Source organism: Rousettus aegyptiacus, unplaced genomic scaffold, assembly GCF_014176215.1.
Source record: "Rousettus aegyptiacus isolate mRouAeg1 unplaced genomic scaffold, mRouAeg1.p scaffold_m13_p_1, whole genome shotgun sequence".
Classification (NCBI taxonomy): Eukaryota; Metazoa; Chordata; class Mammalia; order Chiroptera; family Pteropodidae; genus Rousettus; species Rousettus aegyptiacus.
The window spans coordinates 27,640,099-27,653,459 of NW_023416284.1; the positions used below are offsets into that span (position 1 = coordinate 27,640,099).

A 13,361-nucleotide genomic window follows, 5' to 3' on the forward strand; every position below is an offset into this window, starting at 1 on the left:
AAGAAACAAAACATTCTTGAACAATCAATGAATCAAGGAAGAAATCACAAGGGAAATCAGAAAATATTTTGAGATAATGAAAATGAAACACGATATACCAAAATTTATGAGATACAGAAAATGAGTACTAAGAGGGAAGTTTATAGCTACATTAAAAAAAAATCTCAATCCTAACTTTATGCCTCAAGGAACTAGAAAAAGAAGACTAAACTAAACCCAGAGTTATCAGAAGGAAGGAAACAATAAAGATTAGAGAAGAAAATGAAATAGAGATTAGAAAAACAACTATAAAAAATTTTTTTGAAAAGATCAAATTGACAAACCCTTAACTAAACTAAGAAAGAAAAGAAGAAAACTCAAATAACAAAAATCAGAAATGAAAGAGGAGATGTTACATGATGCCACAAAAATAAGAAGGATCTTAAGAGACTACCGTGAACAATTACATGCCAATGAGTTGGATGACCCGGAATGCACAAGTTCTAGAGACAATATTGTGCCTATAACAATACTGTTTGTACACTTAAAATTTGTTGAGAGTAAATCTCATGTTAAGTGTTTTTAACAATAATTAAATGAATGAATGAATGAACAAATCAATGAAATGTAAGGGCACAGGAAGGTTGAAAGCAAAAGGATTTAAAAAGATATCCCACCTTCCTTTTGGCCAGAACCACCATCTTCCAGTAATTCACCAAAATGACCAACACAAAGGGAAAGAGGAGAGGTACCTGCTGTATGTTCTCTAGGAAACATGGAGCTGTTCTTTTGGCCACATACATGTGAATCTACAAGAAAGGTGATATTGTAGACATCAAGGGAATGGGCACTGTTCAAAAAGGAATGCCTCGCAAATGTTACCATGGCAAAACTGGAAGAGTTTACAATGTTACCCCATATGCAGTTGGCATTGTTGTAAACAAACAAGGTAGGTACAAGACTCCTGCCAAGAGAATTAATGTACATAATGGGCATGTTAAGCACTCTAAGAGCTGAGATAGCTTCCCGAAATGTGTGAAAGAAAATGATCAAAAGTAGAAAAAAGCCAAAGAGAAAGGTACCTGATGTCAGCTGAAGCTCCAGCCTGCTCCACTCAGAGAAGCACACTTGGTGAGAATGAATGGAAAGGAACTTGAGCTGCTAGAGCCCATTCCCTATAAATTCATGGCATGATAGTTTTTCTTTTTTTAAAGATCTCTAATTGAAAAAACAAAAAAAGGTATTCCAGACAATTACCAAAATAAAGCCAGTGTGTAGTCATGTTAATATGAAAAATCTGGCAATAAGGGGGAAAATATTACTTGGGTTAAAAAGGGCCACATGGTGGTGAGTTACAATTTATCAGTGATACATAATAATCCTGAAGCAATGAACACATAATAAAACCTCAAAAGTTGGATGAGGCCTTGTCACTTGCGGGTGGAAGCTCCAAGCAGCAGTGCGTGTTTTGCCTTCTGCTCTCATTTCCCTTTGCAATGGCAATCGCACTGTCCCTGTAGTGCCTTCTCCATCACCCTGGGTCCTAGAGTGGGGATGAAGAAAATCCCACTAGCTAATCTGTGGTGCACATGGAGCATGAGCAAGAAATAAATCTTTAATGGGTTTTTTTTTGACAGTTTTATTGAGATATAATTGACATATAATAAACAATACATATTTTAAGTGTACAATTTAATAAGTTTTGATACAGGTATGCACCTATAAAGCCATCACCACAATCAAGATAATGAACACATCTACCATCCCCAAATTTCCCCAGGCCTTTTGTGATCCCTCCTTCTCAACTTCTCTACTTGGTTCCAGGTGACCACTGAATCGGCTTTGGTCATAGCAAACTTGCTTGTATTTTCTGAAATTTTATATAAGAGGAATCATACAGTATATATTCTTGTTTTGTTTGTTCTTTCGCTCAGCATAATTATTTTGAGATTTATGCATGCTGTAGTATTCATAAATATTTCATCCATTTTTACTGTTGAGTTATATTCCATTGTACAGCCATATATTTATATGTTTATCCATTCACTTATTGATAGATACTTTGATTATTTCCAGGTTTTGGCTATTACAAATAAAGCTGCTATGAATATTCCTGTAGAAGTTTTTGTATGGATACATGCTTTTACTTGTCTACAGTAAATACCTAGGAATGGCTGGATCAGATAAAATGTGTATGTTTACCTTTTAAAGAAACTGCTGAACTAGTCTATGGCCATGCTACCCTGAATGTGCTTGATCTCTTCTGATTTTGAAAGCTAAGCAGGGTTGGGCCTGGTTAGTACTTGGATGGGAGACCACCTAGGAAGACCTGGTGCTGTAGGGGTAAAAAAAAGAAACTGCTGAACTGTTTGACAACAGTGTAGCATTGTGGTTTTAATTTTCATTTCCGCAATGACTAATGATATTGAAAATCTTTTATGACCTTACATGGCATCCATATATCATCTTTAGTGAAGTGTCTGTTCAAATATTTGCCTGTTTTTATTGGTTTATTTGTTTTCTTTTTCAACTCAAAACTTCTAGTCTTTGAACTAGAAGTTTTTATTAAGAGAATAAAAAGATGAGTGGGCAGGCATGGTACTTTAAACAATAGCATGAGATCTTTGGGCTGACAGACAGCTCTGTATCTTGACTGTGGTGGTGATAGTTATACAAATATGCATAAGTGATAACAGAACTATAAACATACATTGTACCAATGTCATATTCCTGGTTTTGATAGTGTATCATAATTATGTAAGATATAATTGAGATTATAGAAAATACATATCAGTCTCGGCCCCCTGTGCTTGGTGCAAAATTCCTAAAGCTCTTACAATTTTCTAAATGATAAAGGCACTAGAAGCATCTTTTGTTCTAATATTTAGTCTTTGACTCTGATTCCTGATACAGTGTGCTAAATTCCTTGGAATTTCCTGGGTGATACAAGTGTCTTTTGTTCTAACGAGGTGACTCTGGGTGGGCTCCCGGATGACTCCTAGACGGGGACTGGTCACCAGAAAGACAGAGCCATGATTAGAAACTTGGAATTTTCAGGCGCCCCCCTCCCACTCTCTAGAGGCAAGAGGGGCTGGAAATGGAATTAATTGATCACAACTAAATGAGGAGGCCTCCGTAAATTCCCAACAGTATGGGGTTTGGGGAGCTTCTAATAGGTGAATATGTCCATGTAATAGGAGGGTGATGGACCCCAACTCCACAGGATAGAAGCTCCTGCACTCGGAACCCTCTTAGACCTCACTTTATGCATCTCTTCATCTGGCTGTTCCTCTGTACCCTTTATCACACCCTCTCATAAACTAGTAACATAAGTGTTTCCCTGAGTTCTGTGAGCCGCTCTAGCAAATAATTGAATCCCAGGGGTAGGTGGTCATGGGAACCTCTGATTTGTAGCTAAGTCAAACAGAAGTTATAGCTAACTTGGGGACCTACTGCTTGTGATTGAATCTGAAGGTGGGGCAGTCTCGTGAGACTGAGTCCTTAACCTGTGGTATTTGGTGCTATCTCCAGGTAGATTGGATCAGAATTGAGTTAAATTGTAGGATACCCAGTTGGTATGGCAGAGAATTGTTGTGGAGACAACTCCACACACATCTGGTGTCAGAAGTGTTGTGAATGTGGTGGTGGTGTGAGAGTGAAGGAGAAATACAGAAGGAAAACTGAGGTTTTTCTAACTCAATAACTTGGGGGAAACTGGATGAAGGTTACACAGGGCCTCCATACTATCTCACAAATACCTGTGAATCTAATGTCATTTTAAAATAAAAAAAAAGAAAAAGAAAAAAACACAGACTTTCTAAAATAAATGGTGTTTGGACTATTAATTATCTATTAGGGAGAAAATAAAATCAGATCTCTAGCTTGTAACAGTCCATTCCTAGAGTATTAAAGATCTTAATACTAATAGAAAATTATTAGAGAATACAATATAGAAGATTGTCTTTATAACCACAAGATAGGAAATATTTCTTAATCTGGTTAAAAAAAAAAAAAAAGAACCGAAAGGAAGAAAATTAATATGTCTTTAGAGCCAATGGTCCTCAAACTCAACTACATATTGGGGGAGCTTTGAAAAATTCTGATGCTCAGGCTGCACCTAGACCAATTACATCAGATTCTTGGAAGAAGAGTGGAAAGGCCTTAGTAGTTTTTGGAGAACAATTGCATTACAATATCTTAAGAGAGCTCAAGAATCCACTCAAATTGTGATAGAAGTTTCCTTTCTTGCACTCTGGGTGAGGTTGCAAACTTTGATCAGATGCATTACAGAAGGGTGTAATTTGAATCCAGGAGAAAGAAGGATATAGACTAGAAGTCCCCTGTTGTTACTACAAAAAGGGCTCACTGTTTCCACATGTGGCTCAGGTATAATCATTCTGGAAGCCTGCAAAGCTCAGGTCCTACTCTCTAGTGCCAAATCTCTGACTGAAAATGACCTTACTGTATTAATAATTGTAAACCCAATAGCCTCAATGTGTTTAAAATGTCAACCTTAGTCTTCCTGAGAAGGTAACTATATATCACAGTCATGAATTGTTGAGCCAGTCACCTCAACATGGCCCCCCTAGTCTGTAACTCTATCATGATTGTGAATTGTTGACCCAGTAATCTAAACTCCCTGAAGATGCTAGAACTTCTTTCTCAGTGAATAAGTGGCTTTTCAAACCTGAAAAAGCTTAGAATTAAATATATAAATTATAAATAAATCAAACCTATCATATAAATACTTTGTGTTTTAAATAAGTGTGTGTGTGTGTGTGTGTTTGTGTGTGTTTATATGTGGTACTTCAAGTGTAATTTTGAAAAATAAATGGCACGTTGAAGAATCTGGTCCATTAGCCTAATTTGATACATTAGACCTATGAGGTATAAAAAAGTTTAGTTAAATTTGTAAACAGTAATGGAATATTTAACAACTAGATCTACTAGATTTATATGTTTTATACATATAACAAATTTTTATTAAGTACCTGGGAAGGCTTTGCTCATTAGGGATGAAAATTGATTGATCAGGCATATGAAGGGTTAAAAGGAACAGAGAATATATGAAATTTACAAATTCAGTTTAAAAGGCTTGCTAGAATTACATTTTTATAAGTTTGAAAATGGAAGTGTTTAACAGAACTTAGGTTGTTCTACCTGAGTTACTTGAACAATAATAAAAGATCCCCTTAAACCTAATTATTATTTTCATTAAATGTAAGGTATCTGGGTCTATTTGTGGCTAAGTTCTTCGCACTAGGTTCTTCTGATTTATAAATAGTATATTTGAAATTGAACATTTAAGACAAATAAAACCAAGGTTTTGAGTTTGTAGATGAAAAAATTTAATATTAACTTAAACCCCAAGATGCTACAGTCTTTTGTGCTCACAAAATCTGCCCTTAGACATGAAGAAAAGAAAAAAAAAAGCCCATGGATGCTATTACTATCTACATTTAACAAATGGAGAAACTGAAGTTTAGAAAGCTTAAAAAACCAGCAATCAACTCCATGCATGTCTGTCTCTAAAGCCTGTGCTCCCAGCCACTGTGCACATGGCTCCTCTGCCAGACTGACCCCCTGAAAAGTCAAGTGACTGCAGAACAATCAAATACAATCACTTCCATTGAGCGATTTACTCAACGGAAGCTAATATGTATTATGGGTTGATGTTATAGCTAAGCAGTCCGTTTCAGCTCAAGGAAAGAGACTTTATTGGCTCATCAAATGGAAAAGTTTGGCTGCAGGCAGGGTTGCTGGGGACTCAACTCTGCTTCTTTCTGTTTACCTGTCTGCATTGGTAATGCAAGATGACTTAAGCTCAAGTATAGCTAAAAATGGGACTGCCTCTCTTCCAACTGTTCCTACAAAATCATTGCATTTCATTGACTCTGATTAACTTACAGGTCTATTCTGGAACCAACCACTGTGGTTGGAGAAATGTGATGTTTTAACTGGTCATGCCTGGGAACACAGGCTGACCCTTAGCGTTCAAGGTGAAATCAACTCCACCACAAACATATGGGCTGACAGTGGGAAAGAACAGTCTTTGAGAACTCTAATTGGATGGCAGGCAGCAAAAACAGAAGTCCACTACAGTGGGCAAACTTACTTTTCTTACTTCAAGTTCTTGGGAATACCTTACTATATCATTCATGTTTACTGCTAACATATACTCCTTTTAGCCAAGAATCACAATACACTGTAACTTTATTGTGTATCCTTTATTCTTCCTGTTATTGCATTTTGAAGACAGAGATATCTGTCTTGCCTGTCTTCAATGACCACATAAAAGCTGTTTGGGATCTTGTTTAAATGAATGAAACCCAGAATACACATGTCTGGGTTTGTCACCTCAGTAAAGAAAAAAAGTAAAATGAAGATGGAGAAGTGTTTTTAAGGTATTGTGCATGGTAGCTATGTTGCATAAGGAGGAAAAGTCAAATTCACCAAACATGTATTGATAACATCTTTGTTAGGCTGATCCCTATTGGAGACAGTGTTCCAGTGGCCTTCAAAGAGCAACCAATCTAGCAGAAGAGACAAACGGAAAATATTGATTACTGTGATTTGATATTGGCCCAGATCTAGGTTAAAATGGACCACCATAGAGTCCTTGGTAATGGATTGAGTCCTGGAGGTTAGGGTTGTCATGTATAATGATGGTTGGGTTTAAGGTTTTTAGTTTCTGTTTATTGAGCGCACTCATCAAGTTCCTGATACCCAAGGCTTGAGGTATGGGGATAGGTAGGTCAGAAGGTTCCCAGCATAGGCCAAGGTCCTGGCTCAGGGTTATACCCATTACCCTATTAACAGTGTGAAAAATTTAGCCACAAATAGACCTGCATAACTACCAAACTACAGACACCAGGGCAGACTGGGACAAAGTGGATACTCATGCTGCCAGACACCCAATGAAATGGAGCACTGTCCCAGAGACAGCATGTCTGCAGACATGGAAGGGTTACTGCTCAGTTCTATAAGAAGGGTGGGAGCCTGGGCTTGAGACTCTGTGGAGTAGCTCATACTTTTCACTTCGGCTCCGTAGAGGAAGGATGTTTTTAACAAACTGCACCCATTCTGAGAAGCTGACTGTGGTCATTCAGAAGCCAAGGCTTACTTAGGACACGTGGGAAAATAGGGGCAGAACTGCAGAAGGAGCCATTGAGGTTGTGTGAGCAAACATCTCATTCCTTTTCCCTTCTACCTTACTGGATGGAAAGGCTTGTGAGAGAAGGCAGCCCACATGACACACCTTTCTCAGTGTGTGTGTGTCTCAGCTAAAGGCCTGAGGGTGAAGAGAAAACAGTCTACCCTCCTGGCCAAATGCAAACCCTGCTGCTGCTATATGTGGGCCCAGGACAGCTGTCTATCCCTTGTCACTTAAGGTCTGCCAGGCACTTCTCTCAACTCAGATGCCCCAGGCTGGGGATGGAAGAGACCGGTCTAGAAAGCTAGCACCTGGATAGCATAACAGGGGCAGAGTTAGGAACCCAAACTCCAACAGAAGCCAGAAGGATATTAATCTGGACCTTCCAGAAAAGTGGTCTTCACACTGGGTATGCACACTTATGGGGATTTCCAGGGGATGTGTGAGCATACTTAGCTTAAGGGGGAGCCATGTAAAGATTGTCAGCTTCCACATGTACTCTTTACAAAAATTAATCTACCTGAGAGGAGTGATACTAACAAGACAGTAAAACTGGAAGCCCCAGACTTCCCCAACAGACACTGACTTAATGACAGTATACAGTCCAAAAAGCCTTTATGAGAATTCCAGAAACCAGGTGAGAAGTCACAGTATTCAGGCAAGTTAAAAGCCAAGAACAGTTGCATTGAAACAGGTAAGAGGAGCTATTTCATTCCACTTACAACAGTCCTTCTCTCTAGCTGGCACAACTCAGTGCACTCAGGAGTAGAATAGAAATCATACAGTGTCTACCCTCAGACCACAATGGAATTAAACTGGAAGTCAATTACAGAAATATAGCTGGATAATCCCCAAATATATAGAGATTAAAGTATTAAATAAACTTTAAACAAAAAAACTTTTAAATAACAGGAGTCTTGAGAGAAATCTCAAGAGAAATTAAATATTTGAACTAAATGAAAATGAAAACAACTTGTTAAAATGTGTGGGATGTAGCAAAAGCAGTGCTTTGAGGAAAATTTATAGCATTGAATGTATATATTAGAAAAGAGAAAAAAAAAATAAATAATCCCTAGGCCACAATGGTACTTCATGAGAAATTATGAGTAAATCCTATTGGCACAAACATTTTTGAAAATGCAAAACACCAAGAGATCTTGTACCTTCTGATTAGAAAGAAGACAGTTGTGATATTTACCTTTTATAAAGTTTAGGTTAAATCTATACTTATTCTTTATAGTGTACTTATTTCTAGCTTAGAGAGCAACTGAATTTCTAAGACTCCTTAGTAGGAAAGGCAACACAATTCTTGTAATAGTCAGACGTTTGTTTTCATAATTATCTTCCATGGATTGTTGTAACCTTACAACTGTATTTTTATTATAGAAAACTATACATGTTGCAATGTGGGAATTGTGTTGATCTCCTCCAAGTTGTAAAAGATATCATAGGAGGCTGGATTTGCTTATTAACTCAGGATAACATGCTGAGCGTAACTGCTTATTATAATTAACACAAATAAAATATTGAAACCATGAAGTTTCTTTTTACACTAAAACAAAACATAACAAAATGAAACAAAGTCCTCATGTTGTAAATGAAGCTACATGGTCTACCTTCCTTCTACCTCTCTAACCTCATCTACCTGTTACAATGGTCCAGCTTCCCTGATCTCACTGGTCCTCCAACACAGCAAATATAGTTCTGATTTTGCACCTTGGAACTTGCTGTTTCCTTGGCTTAGAAAAGCCTTTCCCCAAGATATGTTTATGATTTGGTCCCTTACTTTATTCAAGTCTGTGTTCAAATATCACTCCCTCAGGAATGCCTTCATATTACTTCATCAAAGACTAACCCAACATGCCCATTATCCTCTATCCTTTAATTTGTCCTTTATTTCCCCATAACACAGATCACCACCTGATACTTTACTATACATTGGTTGATTCCTTATTGGGTTTTCCCCACCAGAATGTAAGCTCCATGAAGATAAATCATTGTTTACTGCTATATCCACAGCACTGGAATAATGCCTGGTGCCCAATAAGTGTTTAGTAAATGAATCAAGTGAAACTAATGAAAAGATCAGAGTTCTATGACAGAAAACAACTGCAAACCCTGCACCAGATAGTTTAAGAAATTCCGACCTTCAGAGCCAGGGATGACCTTGAGAATGGAAGAGTTCCCTGGGAATTCACATCTTGGGGGTGAATAGCAGACTTTCTGAAAGGGATGGAAGGGGGAATATGGAGTAATTCTAGTTGACACCTGCATTAAACATATATTATCTTATTTCATCTTAATATCACAACAGACAAGGAAACCGAAGATCAGAAAGGTGACGTGACTTACCTAGGTAGCAGAGCAGGAGTCTGAAATAAGCTCTCTCTGACTGTAGAAACCACATTCTTTCCAATACACCACATAGCTTAGGAGAAAGCTTGGCAGAGAGTATGCGATCAGTAAAGTAATGGTTGAAGTAATGAACAAACAATTCATAGAGAAAGCGACAGCTGATTTGGTCTTTTTGATATCAAACCTTATGGAGAGATCACAGGCAGACCAGGAGAAAGGAGCTTGAACAAAAGTTTTAGGATTGGATGTTAGGAGCTTGACTGGATCTTAGGGTGCTGAAAGGGTGTATTGAGAAATAAAGTCTCCAAGGTCCAGAAAGTGAAAGATCTTGTCTGCTAGGTTGAGTTTGTGCTTTATCACGAGATAGTGGGGAAGCATTAAGCAGTATAGTCATAGGGTCAGACATCGATTTAGGAAGGTAATTTCAGGATGCAGGGGTAGGGTTACCAAATGCATTTGTTGTAAAAGTCCCAGTGAAGGGTTACCTCCAAAGCAATCTACTCTCTCTGAACCCCTGAGAATTTGCGGTTAAAACCAGCCCTGACTCAAATGTTCACACAACAGCCACTAGCTGGCAGCAGTGTCCCAAGAAACCAGAGGGGGGAGGGCCGAGAGGAGGGGGGGACAAGTAGCAGCTTCCCTTGCCAACTCCTTGGGCTATGATAGGATATGATCATCTCCGGGCAATATGAGTAGGTAGAAGGGCAATCTGTGTGGAGGGAACCCCAAAGGTCCATAGGGAAAGCAGTATGTGGAAGTCAGGGGGCGGAGTGCTCAATGCTTGGAGGATGGGAGGCAGGGGCAGTGGTGAGAGATGAGGCTGCATCTGAGACCTAGAAATTGGTTGTGAATGGCCTTGAGTTTCCAGGTTAAGGAATCTGGACATCATCCTGAGGAAACTGGAAACCCAGGGAAGGTTTTTACTAAGAAGAGAGACATGACTACACTTGCATTTTAGAAAGATCACCAAGATTGCAGTGTGGATAATGAAGGGTAAGAGACAGGAAGCAAAGAGAACAGTGAGGAGGCGCTTCAGTCATCCCAGGAGAGAGGAGTCGTCCACACTAAAGCAAGCAGCAAATGCGATAGACAGAAGGGGTCAAAAAAAAAAAAAAAAAAAAAAAAAAAGGCATAGTGAGAAAGGGGGAGTCAAAATGTAGTTGTGACACGAGAATATTCTTTCTCTTTTATAAAATACACATTCCAAAACTGTTAGCTTTTCTGCCTAAAATAACACCAGAAGAACTCAGATTGTGGAACTTGATTGAGTTTAAATTCTAGTTCATTAATTCAACAATCCAGATCAGTCTGTGGTGGGAACTGGGGACAAAGGAATGAATTTGCAGTTGCCGCCTCAGTCTGGCTGAAGGACAGTCAACTCCTGTATAGTGCGGAGAGAGTTTTGATGGAGGAAATACAGGACGCTATGGGGTCCAGCGGGAAAATCTGATCCAGATTTCCAGGGAGAGGAGACTTTTGAGCCCAGTGTTAAGGGTGGAAAATTTTCAAAGTGAGCCAACGAGCTAAGTCAGCTACAGGGAAGAAATATCTTTAGATACCAGAAGTTGTCCTACTTGCTTGGGTGTGGGTTTAGGAAATGTATTGTATAGGATATGAAGATGGCCAGTGTCTGCTTCTGTAATCTGCTCACTTATTAACCAGAGTGTAGGACGAGGTGATATATTTGTATTGTATTAATGGTTGACTTTGCTTTCTGTAAACTGCTTACTTGTTTAATATAGTTTTGGGCTTTGTGAGCTGCCTCTTTTAAAATTGTAAGAGTGAAGACTTCCCAGTAAATCAGCAACAAGGAGGTGATGCCTTGAGACACCAAAGTCCCAGGAAGAGGCACAACATTCCAAGATACAGATAACAAGACTGTCTACCAGGCTATGTTTGATCTAACAAGTCCCCAGATACATTTATCTTTGTAAAGGACATTAACGGTTAACTTCTGCTTTCTGTAATTTCCTTACCCTCTTTGTTCTAAGAAGTAGTCCAAGGCTTTATAAAACTGCCTCAAACAAAGACCCAGGGCTGATATCCTCTAACCCTGCGTAGTAGAGTCAGTCGCAGGCCAGCTAATAAAGGCTCATAACTAATCTCAATTGGCTCCGTGGGTCTTAGATTTGAACACACCACAACACCCAGGATATGAGATAAAGGATCTCCCAACACTGTCAGTGAACTTAACACTGGAAAAGAAAGAGTCCTGGATGCTGCCCATTACCTATTTACCCTTTTCCGTCAGAAACCGCAGACGTCACCTAATGGGCGACAGGTATCCCAGTGAGCTACATTCCCCATGATGCCGGCGCTAAAATAGCCACAAAACGCTCGCTCCCGGAGAAAACGAACCTCCCAGAAGGCCGACGTGCACAGCGTGCCTAAGCGAGGTTCCTGGACCGCCGCCCGGAGCGCCAGGCTGTGATGAGTAGGGGCCTCGGCCGCGCCCTGCGCCCGCCCAACGGCGAGGCTCTGATTGGTGGAACACCGCATGGCTCCGCCACTCATGCGGGGCGATGAAAGAAAGCTAACGGTGTAGGTGTGGGACAGCTAAGCGGGTCCTGGAGCACAGCTCTTCGGGTCTGGGGAGGATGAAGGATCGTCCTGGCCCTAAATCTATACCTGCGGTGGACTGCCATCCCTAGAGAAAAGGCGTCAAGGGACCGGAAGCTGTGCTGCCCGGAGCATTGTGGGCCACGGCTGGGGCCGGGCCGGGCTCCTGGCGCCTGCGCGCACTTCGCTCGGCGCGTTGGTCCAAACACAGTGTTGAGAGGCATGCGAAGCGTGCGTGTTCGGGCCATTTCAGACCCGGATTTGGAACTCAGGGGCGGGGCGAGGCTGGGGCGTTGCCAGGCTCTGCCCGGCTTTGGAGCCTCGGGCGCGTGGGTGCCAATGAGCGGCACGGAATCAGCGCCATCTACTTTGCATCCTTTAGCTTGTCCTCTAGCACACCCTCCCACTCCACGTCTGTTTTCTTTCCATCCTTTGGTAACAGTCGCCAGAGTGCCACCATAGGGTTTTAAGAGCCCCGACTGCATCCCAGGCGGCCTGGAGCCCTGACTGTTCCCTTTGCGCTCTCCGTCCGCCCCCGCCCCACTCCCCCGCCCCGACCCCCGTGAAACAGACTCCTTTCAACAGCTTTTGGGGGCATATGATAAGGCCTCCTCCATCCTACTTAACCTCTCTTCTGGCCCAAGTCATTTATCAGTTTAACTGCCCACCCCCCAGGTTTAGGAAAGGCATAATAACCCTTCTCTGAACCTCACACCTCTTTTGCAAGATGGGGATGGATAACTCTTCAGGTTCTTTTTACCTAATAATGCACACAACACATAGGCACTTCCAATCACTAGGTACCTGTTTTCCTTTTTCGCCCTCTCCTTAAACTCCTTTTCATGCCAAGGTTTGTTTTACCTGTGTGCAGTTTTGAAGGCTACGACAGGCAACTTCCCTCCAGATTTTGCTAGCCTGCGCCTTTAGGAACAAATATCCTGGGTGCTTTATTTCATCAAATATTTGAGTGCCTGCTGTGTCCCCAGCTCTGCATTTAGTGCCGAAGACCCAGATGAACCAAATAGACCTCCCATTAAATCGAGACTAGCTGGAGAAATATGGACTTGTGATAAAGGGTGGAAGGGTATAGTGCCACAGGAAAGGAACATAGGAAGTGCTCTTGAAATTCAGGGATGAGAAAGGGATGTCAAAAGTCTTTAGAGAGGATATATAAGCTGGAACCAAAGGAGGTATTTCCAAATGAAATTGATGGGAGAAGGCAGCTTGAGAGCTTACTGGACCCATGCAGTAAAAGCGGTTCATTTTGTTTGTGTGGAGTTGGGGTAATGGAATTGCATATGGGGTACGGGTTGTG

The 13,361-nt window shown here is 40.7% G+C and overlaps 1 long non-coding RNA gene and 2 pseudogenes across 1 annotated transcript; 2 read left to right on the plus strand and 1 right to left on the minus strand.

Moving 5' to 3' along the window:
• The first annotated feature begins 333 nt into the window (after nucleotides 1–333).
• On the plus strand, nucleotides 334–1,173 carry LOC107508282 (annotated as a pseudogene).
• Nucleotides 1,174–2,204: 1,031 nt separating this feature from the next.
• Nucleotides 2,205–2,323, plus strand: LOC118606618 (annotated as a pseudogene).
• A 6,684-nt stretch (nucleotides 2,324–9,007) lies between these two features.
• On the minus strand, nucleotides 9,008–12,566 carry LOC118611901. The gene is made up of 2 exons (XR_004954544.1): nucleotides 11,846–12,566; nucleotides 9,008–10,551 (listed from the first exon to the last, which is right to left on the minus strand). It is a non-coding gene; the product is annotated as an uncharacterized LOC118611901 (long non-coding RNA).
• Between the last annotated feature and the right edge of the window lie 795 nt (nucleotides 12,567–13,361).